At 35.0% G+C, this 20,439-nt stretch overlaps 1 long non-coding RNA gene across 8 annotated transcripts in view; it reads right to left on the bottom strand.

Moving 5' to 3' along the window:
- LOC144300623 (uncharacterized) overlaps window positions 1-20,439 on the bottom strand; it is a 151,951-nt gene that overhangs the window by 65,369 nt on the left and 66,143 nt on the right. For 3 of the 8 annotated variants that reach the window (XR_013367397.1, XR_013367401.1, XR_013367396.1), the window contains one exon: window positions 10,669-11,533. The exons of 3 other annotated variants lie outside the window; for them this stretch is intronic. This is a non-coding gene — a long non-coding RNA (uncharacterized LOC144300623). Of the gene's footprint in view, window positions 1-4,242; window positions 4,619-10,668; window positions 11,534-20,439 lie in introns of those variants that run through there. 2 more of the 8 variants (XR_013367398.1, XR_013367402.1) reach the window with 2 other exon arrangements.

Raw genomic sequence — 20,439 nt, forward strand, 5'->3', positions numbered from 1 at the left:
GAAGTATTAATCATTATTTTCATAATATCTACATTAAATGACATAAAACAGATGGAATTATGTCTTTGCCATTTACATATATATAATATGTTGTTTAAAACAACATATATTTTCTGATATTCTAAGATGTAGAACTCTGAAATCAGTTTCACTGGGCTAAAATCTAAACATATATTTAAATATCCTTAGGATTTAAGACAGAAATTTATATATTACTGAATGAAGATGAGTTTGAACAATTTATCTTTGATTAATGATGGGTCAGTTTTTTATTGACTTTTTTTTTTTGCATTTTGTTTTTAGAGGTTTTCTAAACACTTGACAAATCTGAAAGTCATTTATTTATGTTTTTAAGGGAGTTTAGGGGATTTTCATTCTAGCTTTGATGGAAGAACAAAAACTGGATCCACACTCCTCCCTTACACAACTAAAAACCTAGATAAAATGTATGAAATCAATACTTATGGGCATTCAGTGGATCCTGGCACAGGGGGCTGTGAAGCGAAGCAGGGACAGGCCTGCAGGGAGGCTAATGGTTGCTTGGGTGATCACTGCAAACTGAAGGGGGCACTCACTTGCAGGGTCATGCAAGTGCAGAATTGCCCTGAGCAAGAGGAGTGTGGAAGTGTTCTTGAACTGGGGAGATAGGAATCAAATATTAGGGAGGCTCAACAGATGGGAATTTGCATAGAGTCCCAAATAAGGGGAACAATGTAGAGGCACACATGGCCTGGTGTGTCCTCCCCGTTTGTCTACTGCCTGGTACCATGTAGACACCATAAATGGAATGTTATAAGCCCCTTCCTTGGATAGAAGGACTTGGAGACAATCATCGGCTTCCCTTCCTCTTGCTTTCCTGAAGCGAAGGCAGTGTACTGCTTTTTGGGTTTCCTGCCTATCTGAACTCTGTCCAAATATCTGCATCATTTCCTTTGTCTGATGACTAAGTTGAGAATAAGAAACGAAAACGTTAATAACATGCAGGGCACTGGGATGTTGAAGTTCCAACCAGCCAGCATAAAGCAATCTCACTGACCAGTTGGAGCATTCAGAGAAGACCCAAGCCATACCATTACTTAGCTTTAAAGGCTGCTCTGAACTCACCCCAAAGAAATTTCAGAATGAGTTTCAAAGGGCTCAAGCTCAAATGCAACCGAATTAACAACCAGCCAGAGCAAAACTTAATAGTCTTTGAAGGAAGTTAGCAAGACTAGACACACATCAAGATAATATTAATAATAATAAGCATCCTATTAAAACTGCTGGACATGAAGAAGCAGGAGAATGTGATATGTAAGGAGAAGAAAACTCAGTGATGGAACTGGACCAAGAATGATAGAAATGATGGAATTGCCAGATAAAGTCTTTTAAAAAGCTATTAAAAACATATTCAGACCCTTAAAAGAAAAAATTGAAATAATGAAGAAAGAAATTTTCACTAACTTTAAGATAACTGAAATCAAACAGGCAATGTTTTCTGACTATACCAGATTTAGATTAAAAATCAATAACAAAAGATATATAGGACATCAGTAAATACTAGGAAGTTAAAAAAAAAAAAAAAAGAACATCTCAGTAACACTTGGGTCAAAGAATTCATCAAGAGAGACGTTAGAGGGCAGCCCCCGGGTGGCTCAGCAGTTTAGCACTGCCTTTTATCCCAGGGTGTGATCCTGGAGAGCCAGGTTCCAGTCCCACATCATGCATGCATGGAGCCTGCTTCTCCCTCTGCCTGTGTCTCTGCCTCTCTCTCTCATGTCTCTCATGAATAAATAAAATATTTTTTAAAAATTTAAAAAAAGAAAAAAAAAGAGAGACGTTAGGAAATATTTCAAACTGGATGATAAAGAAAGCACAATATATCAAAATTTGTGAGGTACAGCTAAAGCAAAACATATAGGAAAATTTATGGCTTGAATTATTATGCGAAAAAAAAGACCAACATTAATAATTTAAGCTTCTGGCTTCATAACCTAAAAGAAAACACATCAAATTGAATAAACAGGAATATGTAGAAAGAGAGAAATAAAAAAGATAGGAGCTAAAATCCATAAAATAAAATATTAGAAATAATAGAATTCTATAAACTCCTTTAGAAAATAGAAGTTGACATTTTCTAACTCATTTTAAGAGTCCATCATGACTTTGATAACAAAATCAGACAAAATCATTGCAAGAAAACTATACACTAAAATCCTTGATGAACATAAACACAAAATTCCTACCAAAATGGTGACACCTAGATACCAAAGTACATAAAAAATATATAATATATTATATATATAATATATAATATATATAATATATAAATATTATAACCAAGTGGGATTTATCAAAGAAATTCAAGGTTAGTATAAGATTTTGAAAATTCAGTATAAGTATCTCAGCAGATGCAAAAAATGGACTGGACAAAATTTAATACCTAATTATGCTAAAAACTCTCCAAAAACTAGGCATTGAAGGAAACTTCTTCAAATTGATTAAGGGCATTTATTAAAAAAAAATCTATAGCTAATCTGATACTTAATGGTAACATACAGAATGTTTCCTGTAAGACTGGAAGCTAAACAAGAATGTCTATTAAATACTTCCTATTTGTACAAACTTGTCCTGGAGGTCCTGGTCAAAATATATGTGCAAAAGAGAATAAATTTTAACTTACAGATTATAAAGAAAGAAACTAAAAACTATTAGCTGGTGACATAACAGTTTATGCAGAAAATTCTAAAGAAACTAAAAACAACTAGTATATATTTATATTCATTTAATAAATGAAGTTAGCAAATTTGCAGAAATAATATACAAAAAATTAAATGTATGCTTATATGCTGGAAACTATTGGAAAAAAATTTAAGAATATGTTCTCAATAGCATCAAAAATATAAAATACATTTACATAAATGTAAATATATGTAACATATTTTTAACAAAATATGTTAAAACCTGCATATATAACATTAACAAAATATTCTGAGAGAAATTAGAGAAGAACTAAAAAAATCGAGAGCTATATTTACGAATTGGACATCTCAGCACTGTTTATCTTTTTTTTTTTTTAAGATTTATTTATTTATTTATGATAGACATAGAGAGAGAGAGAGGCAGAGATACAGGAAGAAGGAGAAGCAAGCTCCATGCCGGGAGCTTGACGTGGGACTCGATCCCGGGACTCCAGGATCACACCCTGGGCCAAAGGCAAGTACTAAACCGCTGAGCCACCCAGGGATCCCCCCTCAGCACTGTTTAGATGTTAATTCTCCCCATCCGGATCTATAGATTCAATGCAATCTAAGACAAATTCTCAATAGGCTACTTTGTACAAATTGATAAATTCATTTTAAAATTGAAAATGCAAAGAATTGAAAAAGACTAAAATAATTTTTGCTTTTGTTTTGTTTTGTTTTTTAAAGATTTTTTTTAAAGAGTTTATTCATTCATTCATAAGAGACACACACACAGAGGCAGAGACACAGGCAGAGGGAGAGCAGACGCCTTGCAGGGAGCCCATTGCAGGATTTGATCCTGAACCCCAGGATCACCATCCAAACCAAAGGCAGACACTCAAACTCTGAGCCACCCAGGTGTCTCTAAAATAATTTTGAGCAAAGCAAAACAAACGAACAAAGTTGGGGACTTTGACCACCTGTTTTAATGACCTCCTATACAACCACAATAATCAGGACAGTGTGATGTGAGCTAATGACAAACATATAGATCAATGAACCAGAATAGAGAATTTAAAATTGGTCCACACATACAGAGTCCATTAAGTTTTTACAAAGATGCCAAGATAATTCAATGGAGATAAACAGTCTTTTCAACAAATGATGCTGAAACAATTGGATTGTTGTATGGAATACCATGCAAATAAATAAATTTGATATGAACCCACAACTAATATGGTCAGATAATCTTCAACAAAGCAGAAAAGAATATCCAATGGGGAAGCAAAAAGCATCTCTTCAACAGACTGTGTTGGGAAAACTGTACAACCACATGCAAAAGAAAGAAACTGGCTCACTTTCTTATGGCATACACAAAAATAAATTCAAAATGGATGAAAGACCTAAATGTTACATAGGATGCAAATCCTAGGGAAGAACATGGGCAGTCACCTCTTTGACATTGGCCATAGTAACTTCTTACTTGATATGTCTCCTAAGGCAAGGGAAACAAAAGCAAAAAATAAACTATTGGGACTTGATTAAAAAAAAAAAAAAAGCCTCTGCACAGTGAAGGAAACCATTAACAAAACTAAAAGGCAACCTACGGAATAGGAGAAGGTATTGCAAATGACATATCTGATATTAGTACTGAAAATATATAAATAACTTATCAAATTCAACCCCCAATATAAATAATCCTGTTTAAAAGTGGGCAGAAGACATGAATAGATATTTTTCCAAAGAAGACATCCAGATGGCTAACAGACACATGAAAAGATGCTCAACATCACTCACACCAGGGAAATACAAACCAAAATTACAATAAGATACCACCTCATACCTGTAAGAATGGCTAAAATTAACAACACAGGAAACAACAGGTGTTTGTGAAGATGCAGACAAAGGGGAGCCCTCTTACAATGTTGATGGGAATGCAAACTGGTGCAGCCACTCTGGAAAACAGTAAGGAGGCTCCTTAAAAAGTTAAAAATAGAACTTCCTTACAATCCAAAAATTACACCACTAGGTATATACCCAAAGGATAAAAAAAAATATTGATTTGAAGGGACACATGCACCCCAATACTTAAAGTAGCATTATCAGCAATAGCCAAATTATGGAATGAACCTAAATGTCCATCAACTCATGAGTAGATAAAGAGGTGATATATACACACAATGGAATATTACTAATCCATAAAAAGAATGAAATTTTGCCACTTGCAATGATGTGAATGGAACTAGAGAGTATTATGCTAAGCGACATAAGTCCATCAGAGATAGACATATACCATATGATTTCAGTCATATGCGGAATTTAAAAAATAAAACAAATGAACATAGGAGGGGGAAAAGAGAGAAGCAAACCAAGAAACAGACTCTTAACTGTAGAAAATGAACTGATGGTTACCACAGGGGAGATGGGTGGGGTGATGGATTAAACAGGTGATGGATATTAAGGAGGGATTTGTGATGAGCACCAGGTATTGTATGTAAGTGATAAATTGCAAGATTCTTCACCAGAAACCAGTATTGCATTGTATGCTAACTAGCTGGAACTAGCTGGAATTTAAATAAAAACTTGGGGGAAAAAAGAAATAAATTTGGGATGCTTGGGTGGCTCAGCAATTGAGGATCTGCCTTTGGCTCAAGTCATGATTGCCGAGTTCTGGGATGGAGTCCTGCATTGGTTCCCCACAGGGAGCCTGCTTCTCCCTCTGCCTATGTCTTTGTCTCCATCTGTATCTCTCATGAATAAATAAATAAAATCTTAACCAAAAATAGAGAAAATTTAATACGGATTAAACACCAAAACTCAAAGTGGAAAACTTCTTGAAGAAACATTCACAACCTTGTGATTATGATTCCTTAAGACACAAAGAGCACATATTATAAAACAAATAAATTGAACTTCAAAATTAAAATTGCTGCTTTTCTAAAGACACCACTAAAGAAATCGAAAAGCAGGACACAGAGTTGGAGAAACTATGCATGTATCGAATAAAAATCTTATATCTAGAGTATATAAACAATTCCAATAATTCAGTAATCAGATAATAAACCAATTAAAATACACAAACTATTTTAATATTAACTTTATGAAAGAAGATATAAGAATAGCCAATAAGTGCATAAAAGGATGTTCTACATCATTTGTCATTAGAGAAATGCAAATTAAAATCACCATGAGATACCACTCCACACTCTCTACAACTAATATTAGAAAGAAAGAAAAAGAGAGATAATGCCAAATGTCAGCAAGGATATGGAGCAACTGGAATGCACACTACTAGTGGAAATGTAAAATGTTATACCTACTGTGATGGTTAATTTTATGTGTCAACTTGCCTAGGCTAAGGGATGGCCAGATAGCTGGTAAAACATTAATTCTGGGTTTGTCTCTGAAGCTGTGTCTGAAAGAGATTAGCATTTGATTCAGTAGATTGAGTAAAGATCATTCTCACCAATGCAGGTGGGCATTATCCAATTCACTGAGGGCCTGAATTTTTCTACCAAAAGGTAAAAAAATAATGATAATAAGTTTTTTTTCTCTGCTTAAGCTGAGCCATTCAGCTTCTCTTGCTCTAAGATATCAGTGTTCCTGGGGGTTTGGACTCAGCCAGAGATATATAACATTGGTTCCTCCCCCCATTCTTAAGCCATTGGACTAAGGGCTGAATTACAACACTGGCTTTCCTGGTTTCTCACTCAAATGTAAATACTTGGTATTTCTGATGTGCATACATTATATCCTTCCATTTTAGAAATTAGTAGCAACACTGCATAAGAATCAGAACAAAAGCTCTGGCGTAGATATCTATAAATTGTTTAGGAACATTTTTGGTCAAGAAGCAATCCCATAGCCAAAACACGCAATGCATTAAAACAGTATTAGAATTATTTCAACTTAGACATTAGCCTCAGAAATACTGTGTTTCATATGGAACAAAATTATCAGTCTAAAAGTACACAAAATCTAAAAATATTTGTATCTCTACTTATACCATATAAATATAAAACATATTTAAAATAGCTTTCCAATAACTTCTGTTCAACCAGATGAGTATCAAATCAAAACCTTTCCTTATCCTGGTTGTTACAAATGTATCCACTTGACCAGATGAGCACTGGATGGTATACTATATGTCCAGCAAATCGAACTCCAATAAAAAAAAAAAAAAAAAAAAAAAAACCATAAAAACATGTATCCCCTTTTCCTGCTCAGTTGCAACTTTCTGACAGGTTCTATAAACTTAAGCAGAACCAATACATTTTGCACCTCTAAAGTATGCTTATCATCAGCTATCACAATACTCTTACCAGAAAAACTGGGCAGCCCAGGTGGCTCAGCAGTTTAGCGCCGCCTTCAGCCCAGGGCCTGATCCTGGAGACCCAGAATCAAGTCCCACGTCAGGCTCCCTGCATGGAGCCTGCTTCTCCTCTGCCTGTGTCTTTGCCTCTCTCTCTCTGTGTGTGTGTGTCTCTCATGAATAAATAAATAAAATCTTAAAAAAAAAAAAAAGAAAGAAAAACGACTGCAAAACCAAAAAAAACTTATTTAGTATTTTTTTATTTAGTTTTTCTCACTTAGCAGTACACATAATACAAGAACATTCATGGGAAACTCATATAAGGAATAATTTGTTAATAATTGTAGTTAAATAAGTGCATCCTCATGAGAAGATACAAAGTTTCTTTCCATTTCTGTCACAAAATCTAAGCTTTGGGACTAAGAATATCTATAATATATTAATTTTTACTTTAGATGGAAATTTAGATTCTAACAATTTGGAAGTTAGACTGTAACTGTGTTCTAAAGATCCATAACTGAAATGGTGTGATATGCTGTTGCTGCTGCTTTTTCCTATCATTTCCTTATTGACAAAATTCAATTTTACAAATTAATTCTTTACTAATTCCCTAGAAAATTAAGGATGACAGATAATTGATATTACTTTAATGAAAGTGATGCCAAAGATCTCAAGGAGAGCAAAATGTAATGTGTAAATTATCACATTTCCTATTAGAGAAGCACTGTCCTAAGCTGTGATCCTTTTGAGAAGGGACCATCTTTTGTTCATTTTTATATCCTCAGCCACTGACACTGACCTACCAGTAAGTGTTCAAGAATTATTTCATTAAAGCCACTTACTTTATTAAAAGGACGGCTTTCTCTTCTTATAACTTGCATTCATATTAACACCAACATGAAGCTTCGTAATTAAATAATTGTTGACACTTTGATCGAATTAGATTTGCGAAGTAGCAGTATACAATAATTACAGCTTTATTACTTGGTAACAATGGTAACAGTCACATCATTGTCCTTTCCTGTTACTGAGTCATCTTTTCATGCTATTATCAATGCCTCAGTCATTATAGAATCTTGATGCCCCAGGACTATATGCAATATATATGGCAACAAATGTATTTGTCTTGAGCTAAAATATGCACATTTTGTCCATGTGAGTGGAAAGTGGATGGAGATAGCAATTTGTGGGTGAGTGGCCTATTCTTTCTGCTATAAAAGCATTCAGAAGAATGAAGTGTGTTGGCTTTTAGTCCTTGCCCCTAGGATAGAATTAGGAACTTTGGTTTTGAGATGACTTAAACCATCTAAGGGCTTGGAAGGATCCCAGAAACTTCAAGACTGAAGAAATGACTAGGGATGAAGGGTGAGAGGAACAGGTTGCCTCAAGTGAAGATCAAAGCCCTACCTTCCATGCAGCCTACAAGAAGTCGAGGAACTGAGTTGGTAGGAGCTGCAATAAAGACCCCCTCTTCTTGTGCTGAGCTCGTGGGTTGGGGTCACATGCCTTTCAAAGGACCACAGGGCTTAAAGAAAAAGCATCTAGGGATGTCCAGAGGCTTTGTTTCCTATTCACTAGGCACTGCAGAATTACATGACTCCAGATGCTTGTGGAACCCAAGTTGAGATCAATAAAACATTCCATACGTCAGGCTTCTCATCATGGTGGAGTTCAAGAGTTGGATTTGGCAGGAGGTTTTAAAGCAAAGCTATGTGATCTTTTCTTTTACACTCAGATGTGTATATTTTCTGATTTATTTTCAGTATGATTTTATCAGGAAAAACCTTTGAATAAAATGTTCAAGAAATACTTGGTGATCAAATATGTAATAATGATGCCCTTCTCACAGTGGCCCTGAGACTCTACAATATAATTAGTTCTTTAGGGTTAGGCAAACTGAATAACATACATATAATCCCTGTTCCCCTAGAAGTTTATAAGCAGAATCTGTATGTATGTATGGCCAGTCATCTAGATATGCCAAATCCAACAGTATCCTGACATCACCACAGCTCTGGCCCTCTTAAATCACTAACTGTAATTATTATTTAAAATAAGAGATCTCATATAATGCAGGGTTTTTGTACTCCCCAAAGACATTCTTTTATCTCTCATAATATTAAAAAGAGATTCCAGTATTTTCATTCATTCATTCATTCATTCATTCAACAAATATATAGTACTGATTACTATGTGTAAGTACTGTTTTATGTGATGGGGATATAGCAATAAAACTGTCCTTAGCTTATATTCTAGTAAATATGTCCATATAATATACATACAACAAATAAACATTTAATATAATATCAGGGAGAGACAAGTAATATGAAAAAATACAGCAGTGTAAGGAAATATAAATTAATGTGGGAATGACGATGAGAGGCGCTATGTAAGATAAGATGAGCATCGAAGACTTCCTGACATAGCATCTAAATATAGATGCAAATTCAGTAGGGCCTCCAAACCTGATTGGAATTAAGTTGAGGAGACAAAATGTTTTACTATAAAAATGAACTGGAAAAATAAAACTGTGATTCCTAGAGGCATAGTAAGAGTCCAGGCTGGTTTTTCTTTTATTTTATTAAAAAGAAAGTAATTACAGCATATTGGCATATTGACAAGATGACTACAGCTGAGAACAGAATTACTGACTGTACAGGAGAGAGATGAGAGTATCTGGGGAGTCAAGACCTTGAAAGTGAGAAAAAGATGAGATCTCATAGGTAAGTTGGGAAGACGCAGCAAAAGAGAGTCTATCAACCACATCAGGAGAGCAGGTGGTCCTGTGTTCAGGTCCCAGTAAGACAGCAGGTTGGATGACAAGGGCACCTGGATGTCCTCTTTGGAATCCTTCTATTTTGTACCTGAAAGAAGGACCCAGTCCACAGACTGGAGAATGATGGTACAGAAGGGGGCTTCTAGAAGTCTGAGGAAAGAGGAAGTTGTGAAACAGTTGACAACATAGGAAAGTAAACTTACATCAGAAATGCTTTATTCTCTGTCTCTGCAGCCTCTAGCAAAACCCCCAAAATATTAAGAGTGACTTCTTACCATATTTTGCTCTTGTTCAGAAAGTGCCGTGGCTGTCTGGCCAACAGCCTTTCTCCAGCTCTTCTTCCTCTGTAGTCCTAAGCTTGCCTCCCACTACTAAGGCTGAAATTCTAGAAACTAGTTTTCTGATTTCCTTTTCAAGTGAGGCTTTGCTAAATGACCCTGTTCTGGCCAAGGAGACCTGAGAAGAAATCCATTTGGTGGGTAGGGTGTTAGAATCATTCTCTGACACTTTTTCTTCCTTGATAAGAGTGAGATGCCCACAGAAGATGCTCTGCTGGTGTCTTATCGGCTTCGATTCTGATAAGTGGAGGTATGATGTGTGGCTGTGACCACCACCTTCTAGGGTGGTGAGTGAAATCTGAGAGGTGCACTCAGCCTATCTGAAACCTCTGCCTTGCTAACCTGTTGAAATCCCAAACCTGGGATTTTTGCTTTAGCTTCATTAACGAACCTCTATTGTTGAAGTCACCTACAATTCAGTATTCTTTTTCTTGAAACCAAAGCATCTCAATTGATGCAAATGTGGACTTGGATACAGCTAGGGAATGATGCCACACCCAACAACACTCGGAATATTCAATAGACCAATTTCACAATTATATTCATTTTTTTTTTAAAGATTTTATTTATTTATTCATGACAGTCACAGAGAGAGAGAGAGAGGCAGAGAAACAGGCAGAGGGAGAAGCAGGCTCCAAGCAGAGAGCCCAACGTGGGACTCGATCCCAGGTCTCCAGGATCGGGCCCTGGGCCAAAGGCAAGGGCTAAACCGCTGCGCCACCCAGGGATCCTATATTCATTTTTTAAATGATAAGAGGATAAATCAAATGGTTTAAATACTTAGAATTCTTCTGCATTATATGACTACAAGGTCTAATTTGCTGTGTTAGGGGAACTGTTTGGATTATATAGTTAAATTTCATAGTGTATCATACAATGTCTAATACAAACATAGCCTAAATTTATTTGGCTTATAAATGCATACAATCTGTAGTTTAAAGTCATAATTTGATTAGAAGATACATGTTTAATAGACTGCAGTCTAAAATACCTTAAATTATGACAGTTTTAATGAAGAAATGATTACTATTCTTGTTAAAATGATTATTACCAACAATCACTAAGCATAAGAACATCTAAGGTTAGAGGAATATGGTAACAATGTTGAGTGTCATTAAGGAAAAAATGTATTTTTCCATAATCTTTTCCTATTCTTCGGCTGTGAGTAGATTGCCATTGTCAGAATATAGAGATCTTTGTGGATTCTACAGAAGGTCAATATTTGTCTATACCTGTAAGCTTTTCATTTTAGATTTATATTTTTTTAAAAAGTAGTATGGTTTATGGGGATGGGAATTAGGAAATTTATCACAAAGAGAACCTGGCCTGGTATGAGGAGAGTTTTCTAGCACATTTAACTACCATCTCTTAGCATTCCTGAATTTCTGGTGATGAGCAGAACATTTTAATTCTGAACATGTTGTGATCTTCAGAATGTTACAATCTGGAAAAAAAAAAAAAAGCCTTATTTGTTACGTTTAAAGATAAACGCCTTTTCAAAGGAAGCACTTCCTTCCTTGGAAGTGTTATAAAGCCCCTTTCAATCTCAAAAGGAATTACCTAAAGAGGTGGAGAAGAAAACAGTCCCCTTTATGGTAATCTGCTTTTGTGTAATAAGTTAGATCACATCCAAAATTGAGTGCTTTATAGCTCTATTTGTTGGAAACACGGCAGAAAGAATTCATGTAAATTCTATTTGTGTAAATTGTTGTTTCTCTGCTATCAGTTTATTTGATGATATTTTGTGTACTTGATCTTTATATAGTCTCTCATTAATGTCAAAAAGAATTACAGAAACTGAATGAGAAGGGAACACTTCTATGTGTTTTCTGAGAAATGGAGTTAGCCTAAAAATATCTGCCAAAAACAATCAACAAGAAATTCTGGACAATCAGTGTTAGTCTTCAGTCACCACTAGTCCCGACTATTATTTTTCTGCATTTGTATTTCCTGGATTAAATTATGGAGAACTTGATTGATTGAAACAACGGAGGAACTCATGTCATAATTATTTTTTCATAATACTGCCTGAGATATACATTTGTTCACGTGGGCTAATTAGCAGAAACATAGAAGTTTTAAAGGTTATATTGTGAACATTCAAAACTAGAAAAACCAGTAGTTCTGTACCTCATTTCCCCAGACAGCAACATTTTAGAGGGATAAAGTTCAGGGTAGCAAAATCTCAGTGGACACAATTAAATGTGTTTCTTTTGCACTGATGATGCAAGACCACATGCAAACTGACCACACAAATATCTAAGTTGATAAAATGTCTAACATAAAATTACAGATATAGCAGTATATGTCAAATTATTTAGAATCTATATCTTTTAACTAAGTTCATTTCTTAGAATTATCATCCTTGGAAAATACTTAAGATAGGTACATAGATTTTGTTACATTAGTATTGTAGATACTAGCAAAAACAAGAACAGCAAAAATAGAAGGAGGAGGAAGACTACCTAAATAGCCAATAAAAGAAAATCTGGCTAAAAATAGATAAAATGGTGACCTTGGATACTATGCAGACATTATTAAATATTATGAAAGAAATATAAATGACATGGAAATATATTTGCAATATATAGTCAAGTACACAAACAGGTTATAAAACAGTATAAAGTACTATGTTCATTTGTGTATTATTGGATTAATGGCTGTCTCTTCCATCTGGGAAAGGACTTTGTTTTGCTCACTAAGTCTAGCACAATGCCTGACATACAGTAGTCACTCAGTAAATATTTGTTTATACATATGTATATTCGTGATTACTGAGAATCATAACTGTAAGTGAAATAAATGACATTTATTTTTTGTGTTTCCTAAATTTTTTTACAATAGAATGTATTCCTTTTATAAATACAATACTATATTTTATATTATTTTTTTGAGAATGAGACAGGGCAGGAGGAGGGGCAGACGGAGAGGGAGTGAGAGAATCTTTTTTTTTTTTTTAAAGATTTTATTTATTTATTCATGAGAGACACAGAGAGAGAGGGAGGCAGAGACACACGCAGAGGGAGAAGCAGGCTCCATGCAGGAAGCCCAATGTGGGACTTGATCCTGGGACTCCAGGGCCGAAGGCAGGTGCTAAACCACTGAGCCACCCAGGTATCCCCTGGAGTGAGAGAATCTTAAGCAGCTCCATGCCCAACACAGAGCTAGGCAGAGGGCTTTATCTCACCACTCTGAGATCATGACTTGAGCCAAAATCAAGAGTAGGACACTTAACAGATTGAGCCAACCAGGCTCCCCCAAAGCTCTATTTTACAATGTAGTTTTGCCATATGAATATTTTACATAGTACTTCTTTCTGCCATGGTTTGGAACAACATAGATCACTCATTCAAGTGAGATGCAACTTTTAATATTGTAAATGGAAAAGAGACTGACAAAGTAAAAATGAGGTGGAATACAGAACAAGCCTGCTGATGATCTTATGATAATTGGTTTATTATTAAATCTTAATAAATCAGCCCTGGAAGTTTCTGATTTTATGTTTGTGTTGGCAGAGGTAAACCAAAAATGAATTGGACTCTCATTTCCTCAGAAAGTCCCTGTACAAGACTTCTTTATATTTGTCAGCTACTGTCTTCTATTGGCTCTCTTTAAATTTTTAAATCAATTTTATTGATTTATTACACTCATTTAAAACATATAGTACAATGAGTTTAAAAACTGTACAGTATACACCCATATAATCACAGTCAGACTCAAGATTTAGGATATATTAGCCTGCACATTTTCCCATGATCCTTTGCAGTCAACTCCCCTCTCCTGCTACAGCCTCCAAGCATCCCCTGATGGGCTTTGTATACTTGGACTTTCACTTTGCCTATTCCAAAATAGTATAAATGGAATCATACAATATGTGTTTTTTTAGTCTGATTTCTTTTGTTCAACTAATTTTTGAAATTTATCTACATTGTTGCATGATCTGAAATTTCTTTTTTTTTTTTTAATTTTAATTATTCATGAGAGATAGAGAGAGAGAGGCAGAGACACAGGCAGAGGGAGAAGCAGGCTCCATGCAGGGAGCCCGACGTGGGACTCGATCCCTGGCCTCCAGGGACTGAAGGTGGCGCTAAACCGCTGAGCCACGGGGGCTGCCCTCATGTACTGAAATTCCATTATATTTTACTGCTGAGCAGTAGTTTATTGTGCAGATATCCAGCAGTTTGTTATGAATTCACATTTGATGAATCAATCAGTTATTCCAGTTTGAAGCTATTATAAATAACGTCTCTACACAAATTTTGTGTGAGCATGTTTTCATTTCCCCTTTGTAAATATGAGACCATTTGCTCAGTTGTATGGTGAGATATGTATAATTTTGTAAGAAATGACTGTGTGGTTTTCCAAAGTAATTGTAACATGTATGTACCCTCCAATAAAGGAATGTCCACTTGTGCCACATTCTTGTTAACATTTCATATTTTGTTTTTACTTGTAGCAATTTTGATTGGTGTTATACTGGCATTTCCCTGTTTTAATTTTCATACAAAATATTAATATATTCTTCCCCTTTGTTCTGTTAATTTGGTGAGTATTGGTTATTTTTAAATGTTAAGCCAACTTTATATTCTTGAGATTGACTCTACTGATGTTTTATTATCTTTTTTTTATATAGTCCTGGATTCAATGTGCTAGCAGTTAAAAGATTTTTACATGTTTAGACAGCAATATCTTTGTCTTGTTTAGCTATTAAGATAAATTGGGTCTCAATAGATAAGTATAGAAGTATTCAGAACACTTCTCTTATGTGAAGCAGTTTTTGTGTAGAGTTAGTACAATTCATAAATGAAATCTGGGTTGTTTCTGAGCCTAGGTTGTTCCTTGAATATTTTCTTTTTATTTATTTATTTATTTATTTTTTTATTGGTGTTCAATTTACTAACATACAGAATAACCCCCAGTGCCCGTCACCCATTCACTCCCACCCCCCGCCCTCCTCCCCTTCCAACACCCCTAGTTCGTTTCCCAGAGTTAGCAGTCTTTACGTTCTGTCTCCCTTTCTGATATTTCCCACACATTTCTTCCCCCTTCCCTTATATTCCCTTTCACTATTATTTATATTCCCCAAATGAATGAGAACATATAATGTTTGTCCTTCTCCGACTGGCTTACTTCACTCAGCCTTGAATATTTTCAACTAAAAAATCAAATTTTTCATAGATAGAGGATTATTCATATTTCCTATTTCTTCTTTTCTGCATTTTGGTAATACGTGTATTTTAGAGAATGTCTTCATTTCATCTAAGCTATCGAATTCATTGGCATAAAATTGCTCATAATACCATATTATTCATTTAATTTTTAGCAAGATTTGCAGTGATATCTCCTTTAGATTTCTGATATTGCTTACTTGTATCTCTTTTCTTGCTTACTTTATTTTTTTTAAAGATTTTATTTATTTATTCATGATAGACATAGAGAGAGAGAGAGAGAGAGAGAGGCAGAGACACAGGCAGAGGGAGAAGCAGGCTCCATGCCGGGAGCCTGACGTGGACTTGATCCTGGGATTTGATCCCGGGACTCCAGGATCATGCCCTGGGCCGAAGGCAGGCGCTAAACCACTGAGCCACCCAGGGATCCCCATCTTGCTTACTTTATTAGTCTAACTAGAAGTATATCTTTTTTAAAAAAAATTTTTTATTTATTTGAGAGAGAGTGAGAGAGAACATAAGTTGGGGGAGGGAGAGGGACAAGCAAACTCCTCACTGAGCAGGAAGCCTGAAGCGGGGCTCTATCCCAGGACCCTGAGATCATGACCTGAGCCAAACGCAGATGCTTAAATGACTGAGCCACTCAGGCGCTCTGGAAGTGTATCAATTTTTTTTTATCTTTTAAAATATTAGCTTTTGTTTCACTAGTTTTCTCTTGTTTATCTGTTTTCTATTACGTTGATTTTAGACATTATTATTTCTTAGCTTCTCTTTTTTTTATTTACGTTGTTCTTCTTTTTCTCACTATTTTAGGCCATTTGTTTTAGATCTTTTGTCTTTTCTAATATAATCACTTAAAGCTATTAATTTTATGCCTTAGCTGCATCACATAACTTTTGACATGCAGTTTTTTTTAATAATTCAGTTCAAAATATTTTCTAATTTCCCTTATGTTTACTTTTTTGAGCCATGGATTATTTAAGAAGCATTATTTAATTCACATCTATTGGAGGATATTCTAGATTATTTTTTGTTACTTATTTCCAGTTTAATTCTGTTGTGGTCTGAGTATGTGATTTCAACCTTTTGAAATCTGCTCACCTGTTTTTTTAATGCCCCAGTAAATGGTTTATCTTCCTTAATGATCCAAACCCACTTTAAAAGAATATGTTACTTGCCATATTGGATGGAGTGTTTTATTCATGTCAGTTGGGTCTAGCCAGTTGATAGTATTGTTTAAATTTTCTATGGCTTGCTAATTTGGGGTGGGAACTCTATTTAATGATGACACCGAGAGGAATGTGGAAATCTTTCACATTCATGTATTTGTCTATTTATTTTAGTTTTCCCAGTTTTTATTTCATAAAATGTATTGGTACTATAGAAATAGGTGCTTCCACATTTGAGAGTATTTTGTCTTTTGAGGAATTGAGTGTTCTAGCATTATAGAATGTAATTCTTTATCCTGGGTAATAAATATTTCTTGTCCTGAATTCCATGCTATATAATATTAATATAGTACAGCTTTCTTATGATAAATACTTGCATGGTCTATCTTCTATCTTTACTTTTAATTGAACTGTCTTTATATTTAAAATGTATTTCTTATAGATAGTATATAGTTAAGTTTTGCTTTTATATTCAGTCTGTAAATTTCTGCTGGTTAATTAGAATCTTTAGACTACTTTTGTATAATAGAATTACCAATATGATTGCTTTCAAGACTACCATCTTGTTCTCTACTGATTCCATCTGTTTTGTTTCTTTATTATTCTTTTCCTGTCTTTTTGGATTAATTTAGTTCTTTTTAGTATTTATTATTTTATCCTCACTATTGATTTATTAACCATAATTAGTTGTATATTTTCTGTTGTTTAAGGCTTAGAATAAGCCTCTCTAATTCATCATTTTATTTATTAGATTATCTGCTTATTATAAAAGAATTTAACTCAGAACAGCAAAATGGAAGAGACACATAGGACAAGGTATGAGGAAAGGCCATGGACCTTCAATACTTTCTATAAGTGTGCCAGGATCCTTGAATCTCCATGTATTCACCAGCCCGGAGGCTCTTGAACCTTGTCCTTTGGGTTTTCATGGAAGTTTCATTACATAGGCATGAGTGATTAAATCATTGGATATTGGAGATTGATTTAATAACCAGAGGTCAGGAGGGTGAAGGTGAAAATTCCAAGCCTCCAATCACAGGGCTGGTTCAATTGACAGCCAGCCCCCCATCCTTTGGTGCTTCAAAAAGACACCTCATTAACATAGCAAAAGATATCTTTAGAACTCTCATCACAGGAAATTCCAGCAGTTTTAGGAGCTCTATACTAGCAATTTGATGAAGACCAAATATATATTTTTTTGTTATAAATGACTCTGGTCAAGTCAGTTTTCCAAAGGCCCAGGTGACTTTCCTTTGCAAGTAAGATAATATCTAAACTTCATTCTAAGTCTTTCAATCCCCTCATCTTCCATCAATGCCTCTAGCTCGATAATGTGCTCCATTCTCCAGCTTTAAATCCATCCCTGACATGACATCCATGTTTCTTTCCTTGAGTCTTTGTTCCTACTGTTTTACTCTTTTTCCATCTCATAAAGTTCTCTTTATTTTCAAGGTCCTTTTGGGACCACACTTCTTCAGTGAAACCACCCAAGCAAAAATACAGTTTCTCTGAGCTTATGTAACTTTCGAACCACCAGAACAGCACTTAACCCAGTTATTTTTCAATTGGTCTACCTTCTTATGTATCTTTGTTTCTTTATCTAGCACACAGAGAGGGATCAATAAAATCAATTGAATTAATAAGTTGCATAAGAGTTTATATTTAAGATAAGCTAGACTATATAGATGCTCAGCACTCTCTCATTCAACACTGATGGCATGTACCCCCTCCTATGATGGCATGTACCCCCTCTTATAAGCCAAACAACTCCTCACCAACACAAAATGATCTGGGAGTGAGAGCCAGCTGCTCTCAACAGAATATGAGACAGTCAGATAATGACAACTGAATGATACAGAGAAGGGATCTTGGAAGGAAGATCCAATGTGTGAAGGATCTTTAGTTTTGATGGCTTTACTTTTAATTGCAGATCAAAATCCTGTCCTCCTATAATTTGTGCCCAAAGAATTTTCAGGAGATCTTGGTTAAAAAGAAAAGGGGGAATTCATTGCCAGTAGACTCATCTTATAAGAAATATTAAAAGTTCTATGAATGGTTTGTGTAGAAACTTTTGCAAATCTGAAGGTCACTGTCAAATTTCCTCCATGGTTGCTCTTTCCACCAGTCCATTACCCCATTATCCACCCATCCACCATCCATCCACACACACCCATCCAGTATTTAGGAAGGAACTGCACTGGATTGTCTTTTCCAGGCTAAATAGCCTCCATTACTTTAAACATTTTATTAATCACTTTCATTACCTTAATCACTAGTGTGATTTTCTTGTTAACATGATGCACTCCTCTCGTAACGAAACACATACCTGGACACTAATTTCAGTCTTTCAGTAAATAAGGTAATAAAAATAAAGTTGCTTTATGAATTGAAAGACACTAAGCAAAGCCTAAAAAATTTTAGTTAAGGATCTGCCAAACACAGATTAATCTCTCAGATCTACCAGTTGACTCAGTGTCAGTTTGTAATTCACAACTATCACCACGTCAGCGTATGTTAGTTCTGAGCAGAAGCCATGCTATCTGACATTCCAGTCCACAGTTAACAGCACTTAGTTTCTTGGCTAACGTCATTTCTGTCTGCACTGAACAGTGATGATGAAACTCACTTTCTGCTGCTCACATTTTTGATCCACTCTGACAATCTCTGCCTTTTAATTGGTGCACTTAAAACCACTGACATTCAAAGTGATTAGTGATATTGTTGCATAAATATCTACCCAATTTATTACGGTTTTCTATTGTTGGCCTTTTTCTTTGTTTCTATTTTTGTCTTCCAATATTTTTCTGCCTTTTGTGGTTTTAACTGAGCATTCCATTTTCTCTCCTGTCTTACTTAGTATACTGATTGGTTATATTCTCTCTCTCTCTCTCTCTTTTTTTTTTTTTTTTACTTTTTTTAGTCATTGCTCTAGAGTTTGTAATCTATATTTATAGCTAATCCAAACCCACTTTAAAATAACACTATACTGTTTCACAGATAGTGTGAGTATCTTATAATAACAAAATAATCCTAATTCCTCCTTCCCATCTCTTATATCCTGGCTGTCATTCATTTCATATATATAAGCACATATATATCTAAGCATACATAATTGAACACATTGGTGACATTATTTTGTATAAACTACTATTTGATCAATAAAATAAGAAAAATAAAAAGGTTTTTTTTCTCCTTCTTTTATTCCTTCTTCGATGTTTTTCCTTACTTTAGATCTGAGATTTTGACCTATGTTATTTTTCTTTTCTCTAAAGAACTTCTTTAATATTTCTTGCAAGGTCTATTGGTAACAAATTCCCTCAGTTTTTACTTGTCTGAGAAAGTCTTTATTTCTCCTTCACTTTTGAAAGATAATTTTGTAGGGTATGGGATTCTAGGTTGGTGGGGGCTTTCTTCTCAACATTTTAAATATTGTGATCCACTCTCTTCTTACTTGCATGGTTTTTGAGGAGAAATCAGGTGTAATTCTTTGTTCCTCTGTTGGTTTTGCTCCTCTGCCATCTCATTTCACATGTGCTACATCTTTTGTAGCTGTCCCACAGTCCTTGAATGTTTTGTTCCATTCTGCTTTTCTTTGTTTTTTGTTTTGTTTAAGTCTTTGTTCTCTTAACTTTTTAAGCTTTGAGAATTCTATTGATATATCCTCTGGCTCAGAGATTCTTTCCTCAGCTGTGTTCATTCTAGTAATGAGCCCTCAAACACATTTATCATTTCTGTTAGAGTGTTTTTATCTTGTGTATTTCTTTTTGGTTCTTTCTTTGGATTTCCATCTCTCTGCTTATATTGTCTATTTGTTCTAGCATGCTGTTTACTTTATCCATTAGATCCCTTAGCATGTTAATCACAGGTGTTTTAAATTCCCTGTCAGATAATTCCAACATCCCTGCCATGTCTGGTTCTAATGCTTGCTCTGCCTTTTCAAATGGTGTTTTTGGCCTTTTGGTAAATATATATATTTTTTCTTGACAGGCAGATGTGATGTGCTGGATAAAAGG

The sequence above is a fragment of the Canis aureus genome, chromosome 28 (genome assembly GCF_053574225.1).
Source record: "Canis aureus isolate CA01 chromosome 28, VMU_Caureus_v.1.0, whole genome shotgun sequence".
Taxonomy (NCBI): Eukaryota; Metazoa; Chordata; class Mammalia; order Carnivora; family Canidae; genus Canis; species Canis aureus.